Source organism: Poeciliopsis prolifica, unplaced genomic scaffold (assembly GCF_027474105.1).
Source record: "Poeciliopsis prolifica strain line A6 unplaced genomic scaffold, Auburn_PproV2 SCAFFOLD123, whole genome shotgun sequence".
Taxonomy (NCBI): Eukaryota; Metazoa; Chordata; class Actinopteri; order Cyprinodontiformes; family Poeciliidae; genus Poeciliopsis; species Poeciliopsis prolifica.
In genome coordinates this window covers 22,501-50,000 of record NW_026562498.1, presented here as the reverse complement: position 1 = coordinate 50,000, position 27,500 = coordinate 22,501, and the positions used below count along the sequence as shown (strand labels likewise).

The following is a 27,500-nucleotide window of genomic DNA, read 5'->3' as shown; positions in this document are numbered from 1 at the left end:
TCACATAATCTGTGAAAAAATGTTAAAACATTTTCTTTCCCCTTAGAAACTATGAAATTATCAGTAAGTTTTGAGCACCGCTAAACTTAAAAGTTAGCATTGCTAACCCTAAAGCAGTAATCCTAAACATTAGCTCCACTAAAGCTAAAGCGCTAACTTCAGTTCACTTTATATCGAGCACCGATTTAATTTTGACATGATATCGTTGACATGTCCTGGTTATATGTTGCTCCTGTGTTTTAGTTTGTTCCTGTTTCCCGTTTCAAATTTTGTTTGGGGTAAAAATAATGTAACATGAAAAGAGGAAGTGGAAATGCTGTGTAAACTGCCTTCAAAATAAGAGTGTGAGTATAAACGTCTAACTATTTGAACTGTTGATATTCAAAGCTTCAACTCAGACTTTCCTCTTTATTTCAGTGAATGTTTAAAAAACAAACAGGTAAATTAGTGGTTTAGATTTTATCTAAATAAATTATTTTGGTAAAAGCTAAATGCGCTAAGTGTTAGCAAAAACGCTAAAGCACTGGCCAAAATTAGCTCTGCTCTTAGCACATTAGCAGAAATATTCCCACCATAATTTATAATCAGTAATAAGAAGCAACTAATCCCAAACATCAGAATAAATTATTCTAAAATAAAGCAGATATTAACCCCTTAATACCTGGATTTATTTCCAGTTATACAAGAAAATGTAATTAATTAGAGGTTATAAACCTGAACATTACGCCCATGGTGTAAATTATATATGAATTTAAATAAAAACTGTTGATTCTGCACAGCTGCATTGTGTACACATGGAAAAATAATTCCTATATTTTTTTTTTACACAAATATGGTTAATCTGGTTCATAAAACATCAAATTTATTAACTTTTTACTGTAAATTTTGTGTTTAACAGTGAAAATGATGCAACATATTTAGACATTTAAAAATCCAAATAAGGCAACACTGGTACAATGTAAGCTAGTTATAAATGACGCTAATGCTAGTAGCTACGTTATGATGTAAGCTAGTTATAAATGACGCTAATGCTAGTAGCTACGTTATGATGTAAGCTAGTTATAAATGATGCTAATGCTAGTAGCTACGTTATGATGTAAGCTAGTTATAAATGATGCTAATGCTAGTAGCTACGTTATGATGTAAGCTAGTATAAATGATGCTAATGCTAGTAGCTACGTTATGATGTAAGCTAGTTATAAATGATGCTAATGCTAGTAGCTACGTTATGATGTAAGCTAGTTATAAATGACGCTAATGCTAGTAGCTACGTTATGATGTAAGCTAGTTATAAATGACGCTAATGCTAGTAGCGTTATGATGTAAGCTAGTTATAAATGATGCTAATGCTAGTAGCTACATTATGATGTAAGCTAGTTATAAATCATGCTAATGCTAGTAGCTACTTTATGATGGAAGCTATTTATAAATGATGCTAATGCTAGCAGCTATGCTAGCATAGGAACAATGAAGGGTCTCATTTGTGGAGCCCTGAAGACAAATCTGCTCAGGGCCCCCAAAAGGTTTGGTCCGGCTCTGGTTCTAGGATGTTTTCAGTCATAAATTTCCTTTGTTATTTCAAAGAGTCGGTTCGTAAAGCAGAAGCAGAGAAATGAACCCGGTGTGAACCAGGAGGATCATCCTGACAGATATTCCCTCCCACCTCCCGCAGAGTCGCTGTCATCCCAAACCGGCCTGGTGGCTGTTATGACAGCTGCTCCCTCCTCCCAACTATACGCCGCACGCGCGCGCGTGTGTGTGTGTGTGTGTGTGTGTATAATTGGCCTGCTGTTGACCCTCTGGTAATTGTGTGTGACAGCAGTAAAGGTCTCCGGTAACAAAGTGCCGACCGGATGCTTATTGGGGTTTTAACCGAGGAACATGATCAGGTTTTCTCTGGGGATCCGACGTCCGCTCTGTGTGTGTGTGTGTGTGTGTGTGTGTGTGTGTGTGTGTGGTGTGTGTGTGTGTGTGTGTGTGTGTGTGGGTGTGTGTGTGTGTGTGTGTGTGTGTGTGTGTGTGTGTGTGTGTGTGTGTGTAAATATATTTAATTCATGAATTTCCATCTCTTCAGTCTCTGTCTGCTAAAATGAGAAAATTACTTTAATTTGTCTCCTGAGTGGTCAAACAGAGGCTGGAACAAAAACAAAAATATCTGCTTTAACTGAATCTGAATCAGTTTAATATAATTTAGACAAAACGGACTAAAGATCAAAATATTTCTGGAAGAGGTTTGAAAAGTAGCATCATTTCCTCCTCCAACTCTCACCTTTCACTGTGGAAAGTGGAACATTCAGGCTGAAGGAAGCATTGAGATTCACACAAAGGTAAAATAAAAAGAGACTTTACAGCAGGAGCAGAAAAATGTTTCTAAGATGAGCTGAAATGAGGCTCTTCTGTAGGCTGGCCAGGATAAACGCCTGATGGAAAAGGTGAGAAAAGTCCAGCAACAAATCTGGTGACTTTATTTCAAATGAGCCACAAGAGGCAGGAATAAACAGTGAGTGCAGCTAATTGTTACTGGAGTATGCATAATTAATCTAGCCATTATTTACTGCAGTTCCTGTTATTTGAGTTAATAAAAACAGCTAATTAAAGCCCACTGTAGCTAATATTCTCCTAGACACTAGGGGGCGGTGTAGCGCACCTCCTGCAAGCATACAGCATGTTAGAGGCATAAGAGCGTGGGAACAGCCAACCTGGCAACGTTTTTCTGTATGAAGTGACTTCAAATCCTCTGGCGTCTGGCAACAAACGCAACTTTTATTCCAAAAAGTAGCAACTTGCATTTCTAAAAGCGAAGAATCAGATCTATTTCAAAAAGAAGCTTTCAACAAACTACCAACAATTTATTTTAAAATAGCAACTTTCATTTAGAAAACTTTACAGATTTAGTGACTTTATTTCGAAAAGCAACTTGCAACAAACTAGAAACTTTGTTTTAAAAACTGAACGAGCAACTAGAGACAAATCGATCAACTTTCTTCTGCATTGTGGGAGAAAACGGCGAAAACGTGAACGCACTGATATCGATTCGATAAATAATGATGTTCTGTGATCCTAAATGGGGTTTGTCTGTGAATGAAATTTATAAAGTGTTTTTTTTTTTCCTGGATATCCGGCCGGTAAGAGCTGCTGCAGCAGTTGCTGCTGATGATGCTGTTGCTGCTGCTGTTGATGCTGCAGCTGCTGATGTCATTATTTTGGTGCAGAAAATGACTGTGTAGTTTGTGAATTATCAGCTGATCTTTAACGCCGCGGCGCTGAGTGAAGCGGATCCGCCGGGTCTGATGGATCCTCACGTTCCTCTGAGCTCCACATCAGAAGCGTTTAATTATTGCCGTGTGTAAACAGCCAGTGGAGTTAATTTAATTTACAACAGAAGAAATGGGCTGGGATTGACAAGTGTTCACACTCTCACACACTCGGAGTAATTAGCAGCGAACACAGCGGGCGAGCCGGCCGGGCTCATTAAGGACGACTGGCGGAAATACGAGAGGAGAAATGGAGAGAACAGAAACCCAAGTTCACCGGTACCGGTACCGGCTATGCATCGGTACCGATACTGATGCGTAGCCGGTACCGGTACCAGATACACACACTCTTGCTGCTCCTCCGTTCCAATCCATCTGGTTCCATCTGGGTCCATCAGTTGCTCCAGCCAGTTGCTCTGTTCTGTTGCTCTGTTGCGTTGCTCCGTTGCGTTGCTCCGTTGCGTTGCTCCGTTGTGTTGCTCCATTGCGTTGCTCCGTTGCGTTGCTCCGTTGCGTTGCTCCGGCCCGTTGCTCCGTTGCGTTGCTCCGTTGCGTTGCTCCGTTGCGTTGCTCCGTTGTGTTGCTCCGTTGTGTTGCTCCGTTGCGTTGCTCCGGCCTGTTGCTCCGGCCCGTTGCTCCGTTGCGTTGCTCCGTTGCGTTGCTCCGTTGCTCCGGTCCGTTGCTGCTGCATATGAAACGCTGAGCCGTCCTGCTGCTGCCAGCTTCAGTCGCTCAGCAGGAGGAACCAACGTTAAAACGAGAAACGCTTCAACCTGAACACCAATTAATGAAAATCTATTTTTCTAGAGCTGAATATTTAGCTTCACTGTCAATTTTAAGTATTTATCTATCAGGCAAAATTGTTATTTTAAAGTAAATATGTAGTTTTATTCTGAACATCATTTTGTTCCAGTGTTTGTTAGGAATCTCCATTTTCAGCGTCAGTGTCAGGATACACCGTGAAGTTAGTTTCAAAATTAGTTAGCAGGCTAACTCACTTAGCTTCAACCTAGATTTCCTCATAGATGCATATTTTATTATTTCAAACAGCAAATACATGTAATATGTATTAATCACACAGTGGAAACTGTTTTGATGCTAAAACCAAAGTTAATATCTACAATCTGCCTTGTTGGCTCTTGATTCAGCTTTTTCCTTCCACTTGATTTTCTAAGAATGTTTTGTCATAATATTTATATTTTCTGAGAGGTTTTCATTCTCTATGAGCCATATTAATCAATATTACAATAACTAAAGGCTTGATCCATATAATATGAGGTTCATTTCGGGAATGTGAAACAAAAACATGAAACTTTTCCACGATTTGCTCGTCTTCCCAAGACGGCTGGACCAGAAAATGTGAAAACTCCCTCAGAAGTCCAGGAGTGGAGCAGCAAAACCAGGCATTGTACAGAAACTCATTCTGCTTTTTCCCCTACAGTCCCTAAAATATTCAGAAGGGCTGCAAGAAAATCAAAAATCAAACCGAAGCAGTAACAGAAAAGATTTGTCTTCAAACATGAAGTGAAGAGCAGCTCAATGTTTCAGATGAAATATGAAGAAACGGCGACAGAGAGTGATAGCATCAAACTGCAGGACGAGGAGTACAAGGGCACGCTGCCCAGCTGTGTGTGTGTGTGTGTGTGTGGTGTGTGTGTGTGTGTGTGTGTGGTGTGTGTGTGTGTGTGTGTGTGTGTGTGTGTGTGGGTGAGCAGTGGAAGTGAATACAGATTGAGCTGTCAGGAAAGTGATTTACTGATAGAGGGAGGGGGAATCAATAAGGAGGAAACTATGAAGGAAAAGAGAGGAGGAGAGAGAGGAAGGAGGGATGAAGAGTGAAGGAGGGACGTCTGTGATTGGACGCTGAGGTGATTTATCGCGGCGCTCTGAACCTGCAGACCTGCTGTTTAATATTGTTGTCCTGGGTTTTCCCATAATGCCTTGCAAAATAAAAAAATCCAGCTGCTCAAACATCCAACGTTTCAAAATACGGAGAATTTTGCACTTTCAGTTACAGAAACAAAACTAAAATAACTGAAAATGCTCCACATTATGGCGGCCTATTAGGACCAAAAATCTTATAAATTTACAACAAAATAATCAAGGAAAATTAGGAAATTTCTGAGTTTCAAAATTTGCCTGAAAAAATTTCAGACATTTTTATATTAATCTGAGAAATTATCTGGAAAACAGGAGAAAATGTCAAAGTTTCAGAAATTAGAAAACTTACCAGAAAAAAGTTGGAACTAAAATTTTGGATTATAAAAAATTTCCAAAAGTTAAATATTTTGAAGTTTCTCTTTTCTTTCTAGAAGTTTTGGTGGATGTTCTCTACATATTTTGTAGCATTGTCTGTAAAGTGGGGTCAAAGGTGAATGCTGATAGGGGTCAAAGGTTGATTCAGCAGACAGAATCTGTTTCTGTTCCCTCCATCTTTAAAGATGGCGTGTTTGTACCGCCTGCCAGCGGAGTCGTGATCCGGGTCGATCCCTTCCTCCTCTCAGCCGTTACAGGGAACGCCACCGCCGCCACGGCGCCGCCGCTTTGACTCAACAAACCGGCTCTCTGATCACGATGAAAGGCCTTTAGCAGCGCTGACATCAAAGAGCCGCCTCTGCCTCACATGGCTAGAAGCAACAAAAGCCCATCATGACAGAAAGGAAAGGCTCTGGGGGCCCGCTCTGACAGGAACGCAGAGTTACGGCCCTGCGGAGCGTCTGGGTCGGGCTGCTGGAGTAAAACTCAACAAAACCGGAAAAGTTAAGATTCTGTTTAAAAACAACAAAACTGCAGAGGTTTTACTTCAAAGCCTCCAAACATTAAAGGTGTGAGGAAATATTTAGCATTGGATGTCAGCGGTACCGGCGCCGGTCGGACCGGACCTGACCAAGCTTTGAAGCCGACTCCTCGCTTCCTTCAGAAGTCCAATCCTTGCATCATGATGTTGGTCTGCGGCCGGCGGCGTCAGCGCCGATGACTCCAAACGCAGCAGAAAGATAAAAGGGTCTGGGGGGTTCTGGATGGGTCTGGGGGTTCTGGGGGTTCTGGACGGGTTCTGGGGGGTTCTGGATGGTTCTGGATGGGTTCTGGGGGGTTCTGGACGGTTCTGGAGGGTTCTGGACGGGCGGCCATTCATTCCTGCAGCACCTAGACGGTCAAAGGTCACTGACCAGAGAGGAACACCGCTGCTAACGCGCTAAGCTCATTTTTAGCTTAGCATGTTTAGCTTCCTCTAAATATGTTTTTTGTCTGTTTTGTAAACTTTCAGTTGAATAAAGTTTGACGTCTTTGTTTTGGTTTGAAGCTAAGAACGCTTCAAATGCTCTTATTTTGAAGGGTTAATAGAAAGTTTACCGCAGTTCAGATTCTTCTCACATTTTCTCTTTTTCCCCAATAATTTAAAATAAGAAATGCATAAGAAGTTAATAAAATGTAAGTCTAATATCTAATGGCCTCAGAGATAATGAACATTATTTCAGGATGAATTTGGTGCTTGATTTTTCTAGTTAGCCCTTTAGCATTAGCTTCCGATAAGTACAGTGTTGTTTTAGCTTCTGTTGTTTTTATCCTCCAAACTTATTTAACACATAAATATTTTTGCTTAACCATTTAAAGAACATTAATGATAATTACTGAGTTCCAATGCTAGTTCCTCTCTGTTGATTGGAGGAATGGTCTAGTCAAAGTCTGGTTCCTTCCTCTGGGTTTGTTTGCAGAAACATAAGTTGTGATGTTGGAACCAAATGGTCCCAGAGTTCAGCTGGTTTTGTTGTTGGTGGAATCGTCTCTGATGAAATGACGCCCCTCTTCCTCTCCTCCAGCCTCCGACGCTCCATCCTCTTCCTCGTCGCCCGGTCCTGGCTTCGTGGACTTGGCCTTCACCGTGGAGCCCCAGGACACGGTGACGGTGCGGGGCGGGGCGCTGCGGCTGGACTGCCAGGCCCAGGCGGGCTCGGCGGGCCCCGCCTCCATCACGTGGCGTAAAGATGGCGTCCTGCTGAGCGCGGTGGTGGACGAGCGGCGCCGGCAGCTGGAGAACGGCACGCTGACGGTGCAGAACGTGGTGCACTCCCGGCACCACCGGCCCGACGAAGGGGAGTACCAGTGCCTCGCCACGCTGGACGGACTGGGAAGCATCGTCAGCCGGACGGCCAAGGTCACAGTGGCCGGTGAGAAAAAGGCCGCCATTTTGATTGGTTGTTAATCTGACCGCAGCATATTACTGAAACAACACGCTAACCTTCATGATGCTATGTTTATTTCACAGCAGCCTCCTGAATGTCAGGATCATGAACATTTTCCAACATGGCCGCCATTTGTTACTTTTTAAAGCCAAAAGTTGCCATAAAAGTTTCCCCATTTTTATGATTTGGACAAACTTTATGACATCATAGCAAAACCAGAAACAGAGGAGTTTCTCACAGCAGTCGTCAGCTGGATGATGTCTCTGAATGGTTAGCGTTAGCATCTGCTCATTTTATTAGCAGTTTAATGTTAGCTTCTGCTAATTGTTTTATGTTTAGCTGTTAAATGTTAGCATAGCTAATTTTAGTAGTTAGCATTTTAGTGTTAGCAGTGCTAAGACTCTGGTTTAGTGAATTAGCGGTTACTGAACCTGTCCACAGCACTAGCATTAGCTGCTGCCCATTGTGATGTAATCATGAGTTCTCCACTGCAGCCACGGCGGCCATCTTGAAAAATGATGTCTTAAAGAAAAAAGAAAACACAATCAATCAATCAATCAAATTTTATTTGTATAGCACATTTCAGCTACAAGGCATTTCAAAGTGCTTTACATCATAAACACAAAACACAAAGGCATGCAACATAGAATAAAATACCAAGTTTTTTTTGTTTTTTTTCCTTTTTTTCCTCTTTTCCTCTTTTTTCCCTTTCTTCCCCTTCCCTTTGACATGGAATTTAAGCGCCTGTTACCGCCGGACTCCGCTGTCCGTTTAACCAGGGGTATTCGCCGGGCCCCGTTGCCCACAACAGGAAAAAAAAAATAAATAAATAAAAAATACATACATATCCACAAAATCAAATCCATACATATACATTTCAAATGCAACTCTAAACAGGTGCGTTTTTACTTTAGATTTAAAGGAAGTCAGGGTTTCCGCTGTTTTACGGTTTTCTGGAAGTTTGTTCCAAATTTTTGGTCCATAGATGCTGAAAGCTGCTTCTCCTCTCTTGGTTCTGGTTCTGGGGATGCAGAGCAGAACCAGAACCAGAACCTGAGAGTCTGGAAGGTTGATACAACAACACAGCAGATCTTTGATGTATTGTGGTGCTAAACCGTTCAGTGATTTATAAACTAACAACAGTATTTTAAAGTCTATTCTTTGAGCTACAGGGAGCCAGTGGAGGGACTTTAAAACTGCTGTTATGTCTCTATCTTCCTGGTTCTAGTGAGAACAGGAGCAGCAGCTTCTGGATCAGCTGCAGCTGGAGGATTGATTTGTTGGACAGGCCTGTGAAGACGCTGTTGCAATAATCAATGCGACTAAAGACAAACGCATGGATGAGTTTCTCTAGATCTGGCTGAGACATTAGTCCTCTAATCCTGGAGATGTTCTTCAGGTGATAGAAGGCCGATTGTTACTGTCTTTATGTGGCTCTGGAGGTTCAAGTCCGAGTCCATCACTACTCCCAGGTTTCGGGCTGATCGCTAGTTTTTAGTTGTAATAACTGAAGCTGTGCATTGACTCTAGATCTATAACTCTAGATCGTTCCTCTTTAGGTCCAAAAATAATGACTTCAGTTTTATTTTTGTTCAGTTGGAGAAAGTTTGGCATCCACACATTTATCTGCTCTAAACATTTATTCAGTGATTGGATGGGGTCAAAGGTCACCTGGTGACATCGTAATGTAGAGCTGTGTGTCATCCGCATAGTTATGGTAGCTAATATTATTTCCTGTTATAACCTGAGCTAGTGGGAGAATATAAATATTAAATAAGAGGGGTCCTAAGATTGAACCTTGGGGTACCCCACATGTGACCTTTGACCTCTTTGATGAGAAGTTTCCAATTGAAACAAAGAAATCTCTGTTCTTTATGTAGGATTCAAACCAGTCGAGCACCGAACAGGAGAGTCCAACCCAACTTTCAAGTCGATTCAGTAATATGTCAAAAGCTGCACTGAGGTCCAACAGAACCAGCACCGTGGTTCTGCCACAGTCCGTATTTATATGGATATCATTGAATACTTTTACGAGGCCAGTCTCCGTGCTGTGGTGAGCACGAAAATCAGACTGGAAAGTGTCAAAGCAAGACCAAGAAATTGTGTCATTTCTATGGTCTGCATTGACACCAACATTTTGAATTAATTGCAGTGGTGGCCATCTTGACAAATGTCCATTATTTTTAATCTTTAGTGGCGAGAGCTTCTTCTTCTTCTTCTTCTTCTCCTGTTTTTAATCAACCCAGTGTTTGCTGAGCTGGTTTTTGAGTTGCCTGCTGGACAGTTGGAGGTTTTCAGGTGAATTTCTCTGGATGTTTCTGCTGATTCTCGCCACACCTTGACCGCCCTTGGCGGTTCTGCTGCTTCACGTCCTGCCGCTGCTTCTCTGCTCTATTCATTAATAAAGCTGAAGTAACTCACCTGTAATGTAATTTACAAAGTGCTGTGCGGCTTCAGATCAATACCGGTTATGCAGCGCATTAGCAGACAGCGGCGCGGCGGCTTAAGAGCATCTCTGTGGTTCGGCTGCCGTTGGAGAAACATCTGGACCAGGTGTGGAGAATAATCCCCAAACTTTTCACCTCTGCAGATTCACATCAATCCGTTTATTTCCAGCAGGAATGTTTTCCGACGCGCAGCCTGTCTGAGCAGCAGAGGAGATGCAATGAGGTGGACAGTAATCCCGGAAAATTAGATTTCAAAGCGTTACGTTATTACAGCACGTATTTTAAAATAATCTGTGATGTTTCTGTAATCTTCTACTGAACATCCTCTTGTCTCCACACTGAGGCGGAGATAATCTCCTGGATTTAGGAAGACACTGGGATTCTGACTGACGGAAAACAGAGGAACCATTCTTCTCTTCTCTTCTGTTCTGTTCTCTAATCTTTTCTTTTCTTTTCTTTTCTCAGCCGTTCTGCTGCGATGAGCTGCGACGGGAAGTTAAAAATGTGATTTGTAGAAACAAAGGTTGGTTGAGCTTGTTACTGCTTGTTGGTGAAGGTTGCTCAGAAAATGCTCCAGAGGTTGACTGGAGCGTCAAAGATCTCCCTAAATCTCCGTTTTTATTTCTGTAGCTGAAAAGGAAAAGTTGGTTTTTATTGTTTTTATCTTTGTTTTGGTTCAAATTGTGACGTTTTTCTGTAAATCTGTTTAATTCAGCCATATTCATCCTAGAACCTCCTCAGTGCTTCCCTCTTGGTGTTGAACAGAGGTACTGTTGATGTTTACGTATCTGTGCCACGCCCCCTGGTGGTGAGTCAGCAGGCGGACCAGTTAGCATTGCTAGCATTGATCAGCTTATCAGTGTGATTGACCAGTGATGTGGACCAAAGTGGACTGACTGCAGGTGGTTGACGATGCAGAGCTTAAAAAGTCTTACAGTTATTAAAGATGGCTGCTAACGGCGCAAAACCACAGAAGAAGAAACGTGTCAAGGCTGCAGGTGAAGCTGTGTCGTGATCAGATGCTGTTTAATAACTAAACCTTAAAGCTGTTAGAAGATATTAAATGACTTTTAAAAAAACTTTAGTTTTGATTTCAAAGCGTGTTTTTGTGACTGGACTCATTAAAAAGAAACACTGCAGGCGAGGCCACATTTCTGTAACTGAGCCTCAGAAAGCATGTAAAATGTTCAAACACACACACACACACACACACACACACACACACACACACACACACACACACACACACACACACAGAGATGCTTAAACACAAATTAGTTGTTCCTAAATGACATTCACGTCACACACATTACAAGGCAAAATGCTAATTAACAAGAGAGGCTTAAAAATTCAATTAGCAGTCTGCTGGCTGGCGTGTTGGAGCCTCTGTGCCAGAACGGAGCGTAAACTGTGAATTAATTAGAAACTCTGAAGGCTCAGAGAAAGCAGACAGGAGATAAGACTGAGCAGAACCAGAACCAGAACCGAGGAGTGGAAGCTTCCTCGGTCACAGGCTGAAACGGAACCGGAAAAACACGACGAACGTCTCCAAACGACAGACGAAGAGACGGCGGCGCTGTCAAAGTAAATCTGAAAAGTGTGGGCGACATTTACTAGCGCCCTTCTGGGTCAGAACTTTCTAGAACCAGATCCGGCTGCAAGTCTCTACAATCAATTTTCAGATCTTCTGGATTTAGGTCTGGACTTTGACTAGGCCACTCATGTCTATAAACATTTACCTCCATCAACCTTCAGTCAACTCCAGCCAGCTGGTTGGGAATCCAGATCCTGCTGGAGTCCACTCCAAAGCAGGAAGTGGACTACAGCGCAGGGCATTCTGGTAATACAACCAAAACAAACATGCTAGTCTGGCACTAGTGGGAGAAATCGTTCCAGAAATCCTCCAGCCGCTGAATTCTGATGCCTCCATTTTGTTTCCATTTGGTGAAGAAGGAAGTTCTGCTCAAAAAGCCAACAGAGCATCTTACATTCCTCGTTTGCAAAACCATGAATTATTCTTCTTGCTCTTCACAGTTATGCAGTTTCATGTTGAATCCCAATGAAACACAACAAGGATTCTGGATTGAAAAATAAAGAAGTTCAAAGGTTGGAAAGTTCTCCTGCTCGTCTCAGCTGCAGCATTTTATTCATAAATCTGCATTCATTTAACATATGTAGCCACTTTTTGGGAGTTTTTCCTCCAAACCACTGCAGTGTTTTTTTCCACCATGACCTCCTTTCCTTCTGTGCAAACTGCTTTCAGTCCAACTCAATGACAACTTGTTCATGTGCTAAAACTCAAAGTCTTGGCCTTAAAAACTGTCCTCGTTAAGTTCCTGAATGTACTGCCGCGGTGCTGGACGGAAACCAGCTTTCAGTCCAGCCGGTGGCTAATTAGCGGGCGACTCGGAGGATTCGGACAAATCCTGCTTAATGGCAGCGAGGAAATGTGTGGCTTGACCACCAGACGTGGATAATAATTGGTCCCAAGGTAAAGAAGGAGGAAAAACCATCCCACAAATCCCTCTAATGCTGCTGCCTGCTGGCCCGGATTTCCATCTTATTAGCAGAGTCGTTCTTTAATAAAGATGAACAAAGATGCAAACTAAGTTCATCACAAACAGAACAGCTTCTGGCTGCTTTCTTTTTAGACAGAGTGGAGCTCAGTCTGTGGCCCCCTAGTGGTCAGCAAGGCACTGCATGTAAACAAATGGTCATCTGCTCCAACATGAAGTCAAAGTGCTGAGCAAGAAAACCTGAAGATACTGATGTTAAAAAAGCACCAAGAGGAATTCACATCATTTTTCACTGATGAAACAAACTCAACTGGAAACACCAAGAATGAAAGCAGCTGATTGAAGAAGGAGGACCAGAGAATAATGAAAACACCACAACAGTTAATGATCGTCAGCCTGAATGAGTCTGAGAAACCTTGTGAAGCTATAAAAACACCTGCAGCCGCTGCTTGCTAACTTCATCAAATCTAAAGTTTGCTGATGAGACTTGAAGCGAGTTGGTGACGGCGCCACGGCCTCCTCAGTGAGCGGCTGCTGCAGGCGCAGCGTGATGCACACACAAACCGACAGCAACGCAACTGCATAATTCACATCAGCGTTCCCGTCGCCTCACATGTGATGATGGCGGTGGGCGACCTTGGATCCCTGGGCTCTTCTGGTTCCTCGCTGCAGCAGGAGGCGCTGGCCCGTTCGGAGCTCAGCCTCACAGATTGCTTCTGTCAGGGTGGGACAGGAAGCAGGAAGTGATTCAGAGCCTTCACAACAAAAGCCAGGAAAAAAACCAAACAAGGTTTTACCTCCTTCATATCAAACACTGTACAGCAGCGAATCAAACAGCTGCTGCATTGAAACAGACATAGGAATCATTTCTAACTATATATCTATAACTATACCATGTTGTTACTAAATAGAACCTGCTAGCTAATAGCACCATTAGCCTTGCTAGCAGCTAGCTTGCCATAACATGAAATCACTATATTTATTTTGTCTAAGAATTGTAATAGTGTATATGTCCTTATTAAATATTCTGCTTCTTGATTGCATTGTTAGCTATGTAAGCAGCTAGCTGCTAGCTTGCTAAACTAAAGTGGTTTAGTGTAGAATTGATTTATTATTTTCAAACTTTATTGTATTTTAGTTTGAAGACATAAAATGGAAACATGTGCTGCGTTCATGACATAATGTAGACGCCCTGCCTGGTGACGATATCAACAATTAATAACTAATTGAGCTTTGAGTTAATAAAATCACTACAGACTTTAGATAAAAGTGATATAAATATACATTTGGTTGGAGTTTCAGTTTTTAAATGAACACAGTTTAACTCCTACATACATTATGAATTGAATTCTAAGTATCTGGAAGGATTTGACTTGAATATTTAACAGATTTACCTTTAGGGAAAATCACATTAGAAATATGTAACTATTTGGTTACATCATCTTTATTGACTCAGTGGTTGTAGTTACTCTTAATCAGAATAAAACGGTGGAAATGTTCTTATCTGGAATAAATGAGGACACCAGATTATGTTCATAAATTATGTTTTTAAAGTGCAGAAGCTGCATTAATAATTCAGCATCTGTTTGATGAGCGCTCCGACTTTCCCAGCTGCTCTCGCTCATTCTTATATAATCTTTTGTTTGACAAAGTTTGGAAAAAGTTATAATAAATGAATGAACTCCACTTTTTGTTAATGAGCGTTTTAGATCATTAGGAACTTACAAATTGAATTTTATTTCCGTTAAATCTTTCACTTTAGGACGGCGTCTCTGTGGGACAAACAGCTTAAACTTTGAAATTAAATTTCTTTCTGTTAATTTTTATGCCATAATCAGAGCAAAAATCCTTTCAAGTTTCAATGGTTGTTATTTATAAATGGAGACAGAAACGTGTTTTAATTGGTTTCTCTTACTTTGCGCCTGCAGACTTTCCAAAACTTTCCAGCTGCACCTTAAACTTGCATCCCAGAACTGATGAGGCATTTTTATTTTCATTAAACTTTTGGATTAAAATGATTAAAATCTCTTCAACTGGAGCCACCTGGGCTGGACAGCAGCAGATTCTGAAACCTTCGGAGTAAATTATGAATCCTGCAGTGAATCTGAAGTATTATTTCTACCACAAAAGGAAAGTTTATGTTAATTTTACATGATTAGAAAGAAAATAAAACATTAATCAAAAGAACAAATTACAAAAGCAAAGTGAGGGAAATGGTGGCGGGTTGGAAGACTGACTGACGTTTGGTTCTGGTTCTGATCCAACAGCAGCAGATCTTCAATGTTTTCCTGGAAACGTTGTTCAGGTGACAGAAGGCTGGTTTTCTAACCGTCTTTATGTGTCTCTGAATGTCCAAACCCAGATTTCAGCTGTAATGACTGTCTTGGGATCGTTTGTGTGTGAAGGTTCGGTTCTGTCTCGGACGGGTTCGGAGTTATCTGGTGACGTTTTGAAGCAGAGCGCTGCATCATCTGCGTATCTCAGCACAGTGTTGCTGCAGCCTCAGTTATCTTCATTTCTACGACTTGTGGATGATTTTCCCTGAATGTGTCTGAAACTTTCCAAACTTAAACGCGCTGCCTGTGTTTTGTGTTGCCAGTAGAACTGAGAGTTAAAGCCTTAATGGTTGTTTCCGAATCAACAGAAATGGAAAAGGAAGAACCGTTAATAAGACACAAGAACTGCGAGGTTCCAGTGAAGACGAGCGGCGAGGGAGGAGAGGAGGTTCCTGCATGTGATGAAGGATGCAGAGGGTTGGTGGGATGTCAGGAACGCCTGCAGGGAGCGTCTAAAAGAAGATTACATGAAAAAAACAGACATTTAATAAATAATTTAATGGAATAATAAGCAGCAAAACGTTGTACCCCTTAGTCATCTTTCTAATCATGCTTCCTGCTGCTTCCTGCTGCTTCCTGGCAGTCGTGACATTTCTGCGAGTCCTGCTTTGGTTTTAAGCAGCTGCTCACAGATAGCAGACACATTCTGTTTGCCAGGAACTCATTTTGATGGAGCAGCCTGGATAAATGGAAAGCCTGTCAGATTTCATTTTTCCATTAAACGCAGTCGCATCGTCTGCTGGTTTTTTCATCAGATCTGATTCAATCACTTCATCCTGCTTTAAATCTCGCAGGAACACGGAGAAGAAAATAAACAGCTTTCATTAAAGTCCCGGCGCTCGGATTAATCTACCTGGAGACGCGTGTTGACATGAAATGAGCCGAGCGAGGCCAGCTGTCGACCCCGCCCACGCCGCTTTCTGCCGCCCGGTTCCGTCTGGGAGTCCGACCCGGTCTGACCCGGCCGGCGCTCCGGCCTCCAGCTCTGCCTTTGTTATCCGCCTGGTTCTGACCCGCCTCACCGCTGCTGCGGCTCACTGCGGCAGCAGGAAGCAGCAGAGACCCGTTGTGCCAGATTCACATTTTTGTGATTCTCTGCTGCTCTGAAAGCTGCAGACGCTGCAAAAACACAAAACCGACCAAGAACCTTTTGACTAGTTTCTGGTTCTTGAAATGAGACAAAACTAACTTTCTAGTAACTTTTCAGTAGCAGCTCCAGAATATTGATGAAAAAGTAACAAGTAAGAGTTTCCTCTGCAGATTATTTCATTTATAACAATGGAGAAATGTTTTACAGTGAATTCATCTGTCAATATTAACACATTATTCACTTAAACTCACATTTCCTATTGAAAATGTAGTTTCACTAACAATAAGCTATTTTTACCTTATCTCAGCTGCACTGAAATATTTGCACTAGAAACTGAATTAAAATACTTGATAAGATTTTGTTGTTTTGCAGTGCAAGCACTGCAAAACAACAAACATAAAACAAACATTCTGTTTGTTTTATGGCAATAAATTTGCTCTTTTTGGTGTCTGGAAAATGAGCTACATCAAAATATCTTTAAAAAAAAATCTTAACGGTTCCGTCTGTCTCCAGGTCCGATAACGGTTCCGTCTGTCTCCTGGTCCGATAACGGTTCCGTCTGTCTCCGATAACGGTTCCGTCTGTCTCCAGGTCCGATAACGGTTCCGTCTGTCTCCGGGTCCGATAACGGTTCCGTTTGTCTCCGGTCCGATAACGGTTCCGTCTGTCTCCGGGTCCGATAACGGTTCCGTCTGTCCCCAGGTCCGATAACGGTTCCGTCTGTCCCCAGGTCCGTTGAGGGTGATCGTCCCCACCGACTCGGTCTCGTCGTTCCTCGGCGATACCGCCCTGCTGCGCTGTGAGGTGTCCGGCGACCCGAGGCCCGTCATCCGCTGGCAGAAGAACCGGGAGGACCTGCCGCTCAGCTTCCAGCCCGAGTCCCGGCTGGCGGTTCTGCCGTCCGGGTCGCTGCAGGTGAGCCGGGTCCAGCCGCCGGACTCGGCGACGTACCGTTGCCTGGCCGACAACCCGGGCAGCACCAGAACCGGGACGGACGCCGAGCTCCGAGTTCTGCCAGGTAGGAAACGGACTCAGGTTTCCTCCAGTCGGTTCTTTCATTTGGACCTCTGCGGTTCTGTAGAGTTGGGCGGGTTCTACTCAGCGCCGCGGTCGTCAACAATGAATGTTGCTGAGTGAAGCAGAATTCTGCTGCAGCTGACGGAGCTGCTGCAGCTGACGGAGCTGCTGCAGCTGACGGAGCTGCTGCAGCTGACGGAGCTGCTGCAGCTGACGGAGCTGCTGCAGCTGACGGAGCTGCTGCAGCTGAGAGAAATCTTTCTACTCTAATATTCTGCTTCACTCAGCAAACTGATTGAACATAATAACTGTGAAAATAGCAAGTAAATAAAAACTGAACCATCAGAAGGTTCTGCTGACCCCACACATGCTGGACACAAACTGTTTAGCCTTTTACCTGCAGGGCGGCGCTGCAGAGTCAGTTCCATGATTCATAACTGCATTAATTCAACTTTATTCTTCATATACATATTTATAAGAATAACTGGTGTTTTTCTTTTTCATATGTAAAATGTCTGGAATATAAATTAATTTGTTGTTTGTGTTTAAACTGGATTCTGATAATACTGCCAGAAATAAATTGACCTCAAGCAAAACGGAGCAAATTAATAATTAAAAAGACATGAATACGTAAAAAAATTACAACAGAGCATTTGAGCCATATTTAAAAACATTACAAGAATAATATGGCAAAATATGAGAATAAAGTTTCAATAAAATGAAAATAAAGTCATAATAATGACTTTATTCTCCAGTTATTACCACTTCAGTCTAATAATAATATAACTTTATTCTTATTATTTGTTTTGATAATATGGCTTTAAGACTGTCATGTAAAATAAACATGTAAATATTTATTTAAAAATCATCTGAATATGAATCTGAACTTTAAGCCACAGAATCAGTGATGAGTTGTGGACACGTCTCCACTTCCTGTCTGCGTTTCAGAGCCTGGACTCAGCAGGAACCTGCAGTTCCTGCAGCGTCCGTCCAGAGTAACGGCCCTGCTGGGAACCGACGCTGTGCTGGAATGTTCCGCCTCCGGATACCCGACGCCCAGCATCCAGTGGAGGAGAGGAGAGGAGGTCATCCAGAGCTGGTGGGTCAGAGAGGCGGATGGTCTGAGCCGCGTCCAGCTCAGTGGAGCTAAATTCATTATTTATCAACAGATGAAGCTGAAATGAAAACATTCGCTCTGATCAGCTGATGGATCCAGAAGATAAATCTGTTTCCAGTCTGACTTTCCTGCAGCTGGTGGAGAAAAACACTGAGGAGACATTTTAGTCTCCACATATCAGGTTTACATGTTTGGACATGAAGCTGTTAGCTTTAGCATAAAGTGTGAGTCAGTTTCAGACTAACAAAGATTCAAACCGTGTCTATAATTAAAACCTTATTCATTTTCAAACTCTTGTCAATTTTGTGGTGGCAAAATTACTATTTACTCCATGGAGTTTATTTTTCTCAAGAGACTTTCTGAGACGAGGCTACCGCTAACTAGCTGCTAACTAGCTGCCAACTAGCTGATAACTAGTTGCTAACTATCTGCTAACTAGCTGCTAACTAGCCACTAACTATCCACTAACTAGTTGCTAACTAGTCGCTAAATAGCTGCTAACTAGCTGCTAACTAGCCGCTAACTAGCTGCTAACTAGCCGCTAGCTTGCCGTTACCTAGCCGCTAGCTAGCTGATAACTAGCCGCTAGCTAGCTGCTAATAGTCATGCTATCGGTAAAGCGGAGGCTCGCTGCCCTGCAGAGTTAAAGCGTTTTTAATGTTCTGGTTCTGGTTCTCCTTCCAGGAACAAGAAGTTCTCGCTGCTCGCTGGCAGCAACCTGATCATCAGAACCGTCACCGACGACGACTCCGGCGCCTACAGCTGCACGGCCTCCAACAAGAACCAGAACATCACGGCGCAGGCGGAGCTCAGCGTCCAAGGTGAGCCGAGCAGAACCAGGAGAACCTGCAGAACCTCCACTGAGAGGTTCTGCAACTGGGTCGACCAGAACCAAACGCTGTTTCATTCAGGAGGTTCTGAGGAATAAACCATTCGCTGACACCAGCAGAACCGGGTCGATGGTACCAACCCAAAAAATAAATGTAGAAAAAACTGGAGAAAAATATTGAAATGAATTTGGATGAAAAAATGAACAGATTTAATTCGATTCATACAAAACATAAAATTGAAAATGAAAAATTTGAAATAAAATATTAAATTCATGAGTGGATAAATTTATTTGCATAAAATCAACAATAACTTTTGTTGTGAAGCAAAGTGAACCTGATTCCATGTAGTGAGCCGTGCAGCGAGGCAGGAGGCCTGCGGGGGGCCTGAGGGGGCCGCGGCCCGCAGCATGACGCCGTGCTGCGCCGCATGACGCCGTGCTGCGCCGCATGACGCCGTGCTGCGCCGCATGTTTCCAGCTTTAATCTGAGGCAGCAGACAGGAGGAAACAGTCGGCAGCATCAGAATCTGTTGAAAGAGCTTTAATTCATAAATGAAAACACAAATTGTTGCCGACAGCGCATCTGTTCTCCTGCTGCATTAAAATCCATTTCCTATCTATATTTCATCTTTTATGATACTTAGCTCTGACTCCTCGCCGGTTTTCCTCTACGACCTTGCTCTCCTGCACGGAGGCGTCATTCTGCCGTAATGAAGGTTTGGGACGTGATTCCTGGGAGCGCCATCAGATTTCCATCTGCCGCCGTAATGAGAGGCGGCCATGTTTGTTCTGAGAGCTGAAAGCAAACAGGAGCAGCTGCTGTTTGTTCACCGAGAGACAAAACTGATGGCTCACCTGCAGGCGCCGCTGCCAGCCGGGACAGCGTCCCACTGTCTCCCAGTCCCATTGCGTCCCAGCCAGGACAGCATCCCACTGTGTCCCAGTCCCACTGCGTCTCAGCCGGGACAGTGTCCCACAGTGTCTCACTGCATCTTGCGTCTTTGGCTCCATATTTTACTAAAGTAAAACAGAAAGAGACAAAATGTGGGATCACATCTGTCCGTTTGTCCTTAAGTCTTAAAATTAGGACCATAAACGTCTTAATTTTTGAGATATTTAAAAAACTGAAAAGTAATTTGGCCTTAAATAATTTATTCCCAGTTAAGCTAACTGGCTAACAGCAAAAAGCTGTGGTAAACTGGCCGCTCGTTATGTTAGCTCTTTGCTAAGGTAGTTAGGCTAACGTTAACAAAAGCTAGCTATATGTTTATGGACACAGCATGCTAGCTGGCATTCCCTTCAGAAGCTAGTTAGCTAGTTAGCTGTTTTTAGCTGTATGTCCAGAGTTTTGTCCAGACTTTGTTTTCATGTCGATCATTTCTGCTGCAGGCAGAAAGAATCAGGCTGAGGAAACACAGACATTAAAGTTCTGGCTGTAGACACAGAGGATCCTCCAACAGACTCATGGTGGCATTAAAAAGCCTTAAACTGGACTTGCTGGGACCAGTAGATGGGCTGTAATGAAGCTGTCTGGTCCGGGTCAGAACCGGCCGGGTTCACTGAACCGTCCTTATGTAGAAACACAAGCTGCTGTGAAATGAGCCTGATTTCAACCAAACTGCTTCCAGTTTGTCTTCAAACAGCACAAAGAAATGATGTGAACAGACTCTGATCCGTGCATTTAAATCATGTTTTAATCTGACGTGTCGGAGCGTCCGCTTGTCATAACGGGCCTCCAGCGTCCAGGAGGAGCCGCGGCGGCGTCCAGGAGGAGCCGCCCGCGGCGGCGGCGTTCCCGTCGCTTCTCCTCCAAACCGACGTCTGCAGATCGCCACTGCGACGCTGATGCATGGGGATGTGCGCGCTGCGACTCCGCAGGGCGTTGACCATCATTGCATGATTAGGATAATAAATGTTGCTTTCCGTGGTAACGAGCGCATCCCGCCTCATTAGCCGCTTCCTGTTAGCAGGGCTAATGAACGGCGAGGCGGGCTGACTCAGCGGCTCCGCCATCCGTCATTCCCCGCCGCCGTCAGCATTCCGGCTGAGTTTAACTCCAAATCCTCTGGTGACACCAGACATGCAGACGGACCCGCCTGCAGCACCGGGACCAGAACCGGGACCAGAACTTCAGATGATCGTAGTGAAAGAGACTCGGCTCGTCTACATGGGAACCAGAGACTTACAGCACTTATTATTCACATGAAACACTTTATTATTCACATTTACAGCATTTATTATTCACATGAAACTGTCCAGGTTGAATGCAGGAACCTCTGAAGTCCCAATGCAGCTGCTGCTGCAGCAGCTGCATTGGGACTTCAGAGGTTCCTGCATTCAACCTGCAGTACCAGCAGGGAATGTGCCTCATATCAGACTTTCATTCTGAATGGACATAAAAATCACAATTTAATCAAATGTGAATCCAGTTTTATTCAGTTTCTGAAATGTTTGATCCGACTTTTACGTCCTGATGTTCTGCGGTTCTGATGTTCTGCGGTTCTGATGCTCTGCGGTTCTGATGTTCTGCGGTTCTGATGCTCTGCGGTTCTGATGTTCTGCGGTTCTGATGCTCTGCGGTTCTGATGCTCCAGCAGAAACATAAAGAAATAATCAAATTCATCACCGCAAAACTATTTCAGCCACATTAAAAACAACATGAAAGAAGCAAATAACAGATTTTAAATAAAGTCTGTGATTTGGCCTAGTTCAAGCACATATCCTACCCTGTTTAATTTGGATAAGGAAGGCTAACCTAATGCGTCTGGAGTGGCCTAGTCAAAGCCTGAACCTCGGCTTGGTTCTGCTGAAAATCTGGTTTCCTGTTGGATTAAACTGTAATTTCTACCAGGAAGACAAATTAGATATAATCCAGAAACTCCAGAGAAACGACGAGGCGGTCCATCCGGATTCGGATCCGATCAGAAACAGACGGATCAGAACCACCAGAACCTCCAGCTGCAGGTTAAATCTGGGCCGTCTCTCTGGTCAAAGTGTTTAATCCCTGCAGCAGCAGCAGCAGCAGCAGCAGCTTTTGCTCTTTTTTCCTTGATGTTTTATTATTTTTAACTCTGCTGCGGTTTAATGCGTCTCCATGGAAGCTGATGAATCAAATCAAACCGGCCAATCCTTCGCCTGTAATCTCAATAATCCGGGATTGAAACTCTCTGGAGTCACGGAGGCAGACAAACGGGAACTCTTCGCTCCTCGGCGTCAATATTTATAACAACAGCAGGTCCTGGTTTATGAATTGAAGTTTATTGATGTAACAGTCTGTGTAGCAGCAGCAACAGGAGGGGGAGGGGCAGGGCGTTCATTTATGAACAAACATCTTTTGATTTAGTTTCACAATTTAATTCCAGTTTAACTTTATTTTCTTGCTGTTTTCTCCACATGAATCATTTCATTTTACTTTATTTACCCAAATTGATCCTGTTTTTATCCCGGTGTGGTTCTGGTAGCACGGTGGTGGCGGTGCAGGGATGTGGGCCTCCAAGTGGATCACGAACCGTTTCTGCTCGGTGTCAGTAAATGTTATCAGAGTGAGCGCTCCTTACCTGTGAGGATCTCTGAGCAGAGTGAGTCCTTCACATCTGAGTGAGATTCAGACCATTAACCCTTTCACCGCCTGACGGACAGACACCCTGTGTGTGTGTGTGTGTGTGTGTGTGTGTGTGTGTGTGTGTGTGTGTGTGTGTGTGTGTGTGTGTGTGTGTGTGTGTGTGTGTGTGTGTGTTGATACACTTAATGACTAATAGTTCCAGCCGCTGGTTTGAGTGCAGATATAAAAACCTGCTTAAGAAATTTCTGCTGGTGTGTTGGACTGTGTGTGTATGTGTGGTTGTCCTTCACTGAATGCTGGTGTCTTACACAGACACACACACACACACACACACACACACACACACACACACACACACACACACACACACACACACACACACACACACACAGCAGATGTTCATGGAGCTGATTTCCATCTGAATGCAGAGTGGAAGTTATTAGCGTAGCATCACTGATAGCTTTGTGTGTGTGTGTGTCTCTGTGTGTGTTTATGTGTGTGTGTGTGTGTGTCTCTCTCTGTGTGTGTTTATCTGTGTGTGTGTGTGTGTGTCTCTCTGTGTGTGTTTATCTGTGTGTGTGTGTTGCAGTACAAAGGGAGGATGGTGGTTCATTCTTTATGTTTTCAGCGTTATCTCGTCATTTTTACCGTTATTATTCCTCATTGTGAGGCGATGAACTGCAGACGATGATCCTGTTTTAACTCAGTCAGAACCTGGTCCTGGTCCTGGTCCTGGTCCTGGTTCTGGTCCTGGTCCTGGTCCTGGTCCTGGTCCTGGTTCTGGTCCTGGTTCTGGTCCTGGTTCTGGTCCTGGTCCTGGTCCTGGTTCTGGTCCTGGTCCTGGTTCTGGTTCTGGTCCTGGTCCTGGTTCTGGTCCTGGTCCTGGTCCTGGTTCTGGTCCTGGTCCTGGTCCTGGTTCTGGTCCTGGTCCTGGTTCTGGTCCTGGTTCTGGTTGCATGTTACTGGCAGCTGTTCCTGCAGGAAGCAGCAGCTTTATGGTATTTTTATTTTGGCATCAGAACAAAGGCGATGATGTAAATGACATCATCATTGTTCTGTGAAATATTAGATTATTTATTAGTAAACGAATCATTTTCTTCTAATTTTACTTTTAAAAACAAAAATGTTGATTTGTATCAACTCTGACGGCTTGAATCAAATTAAGGTCTTGAAGTGTCCTAGTCAAAGTCTGGACTTGCGTCTAATGCAGATGCTGAGCAGAGGAGGTGAAAGGTCATCACGATGATGCTAACCCTTAAAGCTGCAGTACGTAGCTTTGTCTGCATGATGAGACAGATGATCTACACGCCTAGAAACAACCAATCAGAGCCAGGAGGCGGGGCTTAACGCTGTCAATCACCTCTGAGGCGCATGAATGCTAAGTGAATAGCCACTGATGACGGTGAGTCGATCAGGAGGAAAAAAAAAAACTTTTTTCCTCCTCAGAGATTAGAATCGAACATAAAAATGAAACTTTTGCAGCAGCGTCGTGTTTTTATCGTCTTCCAGTAAACAGTTAAAAACTGAATCATGTTTGATTTAAATGCAGAGCCTGGCAGCATGAACTGGATGTTAATAATAAGGCGGTTGTTGCTCCAGAGCCGCCCCGGTTCCCCGCGGCGCGCCGCCTCGTGTTTATCCCTGTTCAGAAGCGACGTGCTGACAGTCGGCAGACGTTCCCGTCGCTGTCAGGAAGGTTTTGACGCTCGCGCCGCCGCTGGAGCCTTTCAGCCTGACGGGGCTAAAAATGGCCGCCGCCTCACATCTCCTCTCACCGACATGAGCGGAACCTGGAGGTGACACCTTCGGCCTGTTTGCAGCCTACTGAGCCGCGCGACACCTGAACGCCCACCCCTCCCCCTCCTGTTGCTGCTGCTGCACAGACTGTTACATCAAACTGATGGAAACTCATGTTGAACCCGGAGATGTTCGGTTCAGTCTGTGGTTTTTCCACCTCAGGAAACTCTTGAGGCGATCAGAGCAACAGATCGTTGTTATCTAACACGATCAGATACTGTTACATATTTTTACTGAAGTAAAAACTTAAAATATCTGTCCAAGAAATCACTGAATAATTATCTACTGAAGTACTGATCAGTAACTGATCAAATGATCAATCATTTAATATTTAAAATCTATCTTCAGATGGACCAAAATATGAAGTTAAGTGAAAATTTTATTATTTTAGGGACAAAAATGACAATAATTCATAAAATAACAAAATCAGGCAAAATACTTTTTTCCTAATCAGTTTTTAATAAAAACTTTTGAAACTTTAACAGAAACTGCAGGAGTTTCTGCAGGTTCTGCAAATAGGGCATGATTATCACCGCTAAGCCCCGCCTCCTGGCTCTGATTGGTTGCTTGTCGTTAGCACGGGGAGAATCAGAGCAACTTAATTAATGTCATCATATTTTTCAACAAATGTAATGAAATATTAATAAATTTTGCAGCCTCAGCAGAAATAGACCTTCCTTACGGCAGCCATCTTGTTTGTTTGTGTTGGTGAACGCTGCACTCTGATTGGCTGCCTGTTTGTCGCAGTTCCTCCTCAGTTCCTGAACTACCCGACCAACAGCTACGCCTACGAGGCGACCGACATCGAGCTGGAGTGCGCCGTGACGGGGAACCCGCTGCCAGCCGTCCGCTGGATGAAGAACGGAGAGGAAGTCATTCCAGTGACTACTTCCAGATCGTGGTGAGTTCCAGTCCAGATTCTAGTCCAGGTTCTAGTCCAGGTTCCAGTCCAGGTTCTAGTCCTAGTTCTAGTCCAGGTTTCAGTCCAGGTTCTAGTCCAGGTTCCAGTCCTGTTTCCAGTCCAGGTTCCAGTCCTGGTTCTAGTCCTGGTTCTAGTCCTGGTTCTAGTCCTAGTTCTAGTCCAGGTTTCAGTCCAGGTTCTAGTCCAGGTTCCAGTCCTGTTTCCAGTCCAGGTTCCAGTCCAGGTTCTAGTCCAGGTTCCAGTCCTGGTTCCAGTCCAGGTTCTAGTCCAGGTTCCAGTCCTTTTTCCAGTCCAGGTTCCAGTCCAGGTTCTAGTCCAGGTTCTAGTCCAGGCTCCAGTCCAGGTTCTAGTCCAGGTTCCAGTCCAGGTTGCAGTCCTGGTTCCAGTCAAGGTTCTAGTCCAGGTTCCAGTCCTGGTTCTAGTCCAGGTTCCAGTCCAGGTTCTAGTCCAGGTTCCAGTCCAGGTTCTAGTCCAGGTTCCAGTCCTGGTTCTAGTCCAGGTTCCAGTCCAGGTTCTAGTCCAGGTTCCAGTCCAGGTTCTAGTCCAGGTTCCAGTCCTGGTTCCAGTCCTAGTTCTAGTCCTGGTTCCAGTCCTTTTTCCAGTCCAGGTTCCAGTCCAGGTTCTAGTCCAGGTTCTAGTCCAGGCTCCAGTCCAGGTTCTAGTCCAGGTTCCAGTCCAGGTTGCAGTCCTGGTTCCAGTCCAGGTTCTAGTACAGGTTCCAGTCCTGGTTCCAGTCAAGGTTCTAGTCCAGGTTCCAGTCCTGGTTCTAGTCCTTTTTCCAGTCCAGGTTCCAGTCCAGGTTGCAGTCCTGGTTCCAGTCCAGGTTCTAGTCCAGGTTCCAGTCCAGGTTCCAGTCCAGGTTCCAGTCCTGGTTTCTAGTCCAGGTTCCAGTCCAGGTTCTAGTCCAGGTTCCAGTACTGGTTCCAGTCCAGGTTCCAGTCCAGGTTCTAGTCCAGGTTCCAGTCCTTTTTCCAGTCCAGGTTCCAGTCCAGGTTCTAGTCCAGGTTCTAGTCCAGGCTCCAGTCCAGGTTCTAGTCCAGGTTCCAGTCCAGGTTGCAGTCCTGGTTCCAGTCCAGGTTCTAGTCCAGGTTCCAGTCCTGGTTCCAGTCAAGGTTCCAGTCCTGGTTCCAGTCCAGGTTCTAGTCCTGGTTCCAGTCCAGGTTCTAGTCCAGGTTCCAGTCCTGGTTCCAGTCCAGGTTCTAGTCCAGGTTCCAGTCCTGGTTCTAGTCCTGGTTCCAGTCCAGGTTCTAGTCCAGGTTCTAGTCCTGGTTTCAGTCCTGGTTCCAGTCCTAGTTCTAGTCCTGGTTCCAGTCCAGGTTCCAGTCCTGGTTTCAGTCCTGGTTCCAGTCCTAGTTCTAGTCCTGGTTCCAGTCCAGGTTCCAGTCCAGGTTCTAGTCCAGGTTCTAGTCCAGGTTCCAGTCCAGGTTCTAGTCCAGGTTCCAGAAAAAATATTTCCTACAATTTTTTTTGGGTAATTCTGTAAAATAAATAAATAAAATACCAAAAATGTATAAAATGAAATTTTTAAAAACTCCTTAAAACTATTAAATGATTTTGGTAAAAAAATAAATAAAAAATAAAATAAATAAAATTAATGTAATGTTTATTTCTAACTGGTGGAAACATGTGAAACTCTGAAAGGATTTAAAGTCAAAGGAACAAAAAATGCAAATCATTTCAAGGTCAGAGTTTTAAAAATGTATAAGAAGAGAGAGAAACCAAAACACTTTCAATCCGTCAGCAGAAACAAACTGAAGCAGCGTTAAAATGAATAAACCCAACAGAAACGAAGAAACGGGATTTTATTTTGATGTTTCTGCTTCAGGACGGAACCAACCTGCAGATTCTGGGCCTGGTGAAATCAGATGAAGGATTTTATCAATGTGTGGCTGAAAACGCAGCCGGCAGCGCGCAGGCCATGGCCCAGCTGCTGCTGAGAGAGCCAGGTAGGATGGACACACACCTACACACTGCTAACACACACCGCTAACACACACACAGCTAACACACACCTACACACCGCTAACACACACCGCTAACACACACACCGCTAACACACACACCGCTAACACACACACAGCTAACACACACACAGCTAAAACACACCTACACACCGCTAACACACACAGCTAACACACACACCGCTAACACACACCTCTAACACACACACCGCTAACACACACAGCTAACACACACACCGCTAACACACACCTCTAACACACACACCGCTAACACACACAGCTAAAACACACAGCTAACACACACACCGCTAACACACACAGAGCTAACACACACAGCTAAATACAGCTAACACACACACACACAGATAAACATAGCTAACACACACACAGCTAACACACACAGCTAAATACAGCTAACACACACAGCTAAATACAGCTAACACACACACAGCTAACACACACCGCTAA

The 27,500-nt window shown here is 44.0% G+C and overlaps 1 pseudogene; it reads left to right on the top strand.

Moving 5' to 3' along the window:
* Nucleotides 1–27,500, top strand: part of LOC129354994 (netrin receptor DCC-like) — an 87,992-nt pseudogene that overhangs the window by 41,213 nt on the left and 19,279 nt on the right.